We start from the raw sequence: 2,547 nt of genomic DNA, 5'->3' as shown, positions 1-2,547 counted from the left end.
ATTTTATCATCTGTAGGCTCATTCATCTCCCTGACAGCAGTAATGCTAATAATTTTCATAACCTGAGAGGCCTTCGCTTCAAAGCGAAAAGTCCTAATAATTGAGCAACCTTCCACTAACCTAGAGTGGCTGTATAGATGCCCTCCACCCTACCATACATTTGAAGAACCAGTCTATATAAAACCTAGACAAAAAAGGAAGGAATTGAACCTCCTAAGGCTGGTTTCAAGCCAGCCTCATAACCCCTACAAATTTTTCAACAAGATATTAGAAAAACTATTTCATAACTTTGTCAAGGTTAAGTTGCAGGTTAAACCCCGCATATCTTAATGGCACACGCAGCCCAGCTAGGTCTTCAAGACGCCACATCCCCTATCATAGAAGAGCTAATCGCCTTCCATGATCACGCCCTCGTAATCATCTTTCTTATCAGCTTTCTAGTTTTATATGCCCTCTTCCTAACAATTACAACAAAACTAACACTAACATCACAGACGCCCAAGAAATAGAAACCCTTTGAATGATTCTACCCGCCATTATCCTAGTTCTAATTGCCCTTCCATCCTTACGTATCCTGTACATAACAGATGAAATCAATGACCCTTCTTTTACCATTAAATCAATCAGACACCAATGATACTGAACCTATGAATACACCGATTATGGAGGATTAATTTTCAACTCCTATATACTTCCACCACTATTCTTAGACCCAGGTGACCTTCGACTTCTTGAAGTGGATAATCGAGTAGTCTTTCCAATTGAAGCCCCTGTTCATATAATAATTACATCACAAGATGTCCTACACTCATGAACTGTCCCCACATTAGGCTTAAAAACAGATGTAATCTCCGGACCCCTAAACCAAACCACATTCACCGCCATACGACCAGGAGTATACTACGGTCAATGCTCAGAAATCTGCGGAGCTAACCATAGTTTCATACCCATCGTTCTAGAACTAATCCCGCTAAAAATCTTCGAAATAGGACCTGTATCCACTTTATAGGCTACCGCCCACTCTCTTAATAAGGTTCACTGTAGAGCTGACCCAGCATTAACCTTTTAAGTTAAAGACTAAGAGAATCACTGTCTCTTTACAGTGAAATGCCTCAACTAGACACCACCGTATGACCCACTATCATTGCATCAATACTCCTCACATTATTCCTCATCATTCAACTAAAAGTACTAAACACAAACTATCATCTGCCTACCTCACTAAAAATTATTAACATGCAGAATCACAATAATCCTTGAGAGTCAAAATGAACGAAAATCTGTTTACTTCATTCATTGCCCCCACAATTCTAGGCCTGCCAGCTGCAGTGCCAATCGTTCTATTGCCCCCCATGCTGATTCCAGCTTCCAAACACCTTATCAACAACCGATTAATTACCACTCAACAGTGACTAATTCAACTCACCCTAAAACAAATAACAACAATACATAACATTAAAGGATGAAACTGATCCCTTATGCTAATATCCCTAATTATCTGCATTGCTACAACCAATCTCCTCGGGCTCTTGCCCCACTCATTCACACCAACTACCCAACTATCCATAAACCTGGCCATGGCAATCCCCCTATGAGCAGGTGCAGTAATTACAGACTTCTGCTTTAAAACCAAAAATACCTTAGCCCATCTCTTGCCACAAGGCACACCCTCACCCCTCATTCCCATACTAATTATTATCGAAACCATCAGCCTATTTATCCAACCGATAGCACTAGCCATGCACCTAACTGCTAATATTACGGCAGGCCATCTGCTCATACACTTAATCGGAAGCGCCACACTAGCACTATCAACTATCAACTTCCCCACAACCTCAATCATCTTCACAATTTTGATTTTACTGACGATTCTTGAAATCGCTGTCGCCCTGATTCAAGCCTATGTTTTCACACTCCTAGTGAGCCTCTATCTACATGACAATATATAATTACCCACCAATCACATGCCTATCACATAGTAAAACCCAGCCCATGACCTCTAACGGGCCCTTTCAGCCCTCTTAATGACATCTGGCCTAGCTATACGATTCCACTTTTACTCTACCACCCTACTAACACTAGGCCTACTGACCAATGCACTAACCATATACCAATGATGACGTGATGTTGTAGGAGAAGGTGCATACCAAGGCCACCACACAATACCCGTCCAAAAAGTCCTTCGGTATGGAATAATTTTATTCATCATCTCAGAAGTCTTTCTTTGCTGGGTTCTTCTGAGCATTCTACCACTCCAGCCTAGCCCCTACCCCTCAACTAGGAGGACATTGACCCCCAACAGGCATCACTCCACTCAACCCGCCTAGAGGTCCCACTCCTAAACACATCTGTATTACTCACATCGGGAGTTTCAATTACTTGAGTTCACCATAGCCTAATAGAGAACGATCGTAATCAAGCAATTCAAGCACTACTTATCACAATCTTACTAGGCATCTACTTCACCCTCCTAAAAGTTTCAGAATACTTTGAAGCTCCCTTTACTATCTCCGATGGTATTTATGGTTCAACATTTTTTGTAGCTAT

General features: G+C 41.5%; 2 pseudogenes; both read left to right on the top strand.

Annotated features, from left to right (window-relative positions):
• Positions 1-329: 329 nt before the first annotated feature.
• Positions 330-1,009, top strand: LOC129017987 (cytochrome c oxidase subunit 2-like; annotated as a pseudogene).
• Positions 1,010-1,268: 259 nt separating this feature from the next.
• Positions 1,269-1,979, top strand: LOC129017542 (ATP synthase subunit a-like; annotated as a pseudogene).
• The last annotated feature ends 568 nt before the right edge of the window (positions 1,980-2,547 follow it).

This window comes from Pongo pygmaeus, chromosome 19, assembly GCF_028885625.2.
Source record: "Pongo pygmaeus isolate AG05252 chromosome 19, NHGRI_mPonPyg2-v2.0_pri, whole genome shotgun sequence".
Lineage (NCBI taxonomy): Eukaryota > Metazoa > Chordata > Mammalia > Primates > Hominidae > Pongo > Pongo pygmaeus.
Note: the sequence above shows the minus strand (reverse complement) of the source record. Positions and strands in the feature narration are given on the sequence as shown.